We start from the raw sequence: 212 nt of genomic DNA, 5'->3' as shown, positions 1-212 counted from the left end.
ATTTTAGTGGTAAAAGTAGACTGATACGATTTGCGGAAATTAATTAAAAAATAGAAAAATTGAAGAAATTTTGTAAAAATTACCATTTTCCCCTATTTTTAACTGCAATATGTCACATATGTACACACATACTGTACAATTTTTTTAATTAAATATATATTTCTATCTCTTTACTCCATTTTGGCAGCACTTTTGAAAAAATAAAATAAATT

Source organism: Rhinoderma darwinii, chromosome 7 (assembly GCF_050947455.1).
Source record: "Rhinoderma darwinii isolate aRhiDar2 chromosome 7, aRhiDar2.hap1, whole genome shotgun sequence".
Taxonomy (NCBI): domain Eukaryota; kingdom Metazoa; phylum Chordata; class Amphibia; order Anura; family Rhinodermatidae; genus Rhinoderma; species Rhinoderma darwinii.
Note: the sequence above shows the minus strand (reverse complement) of the source record.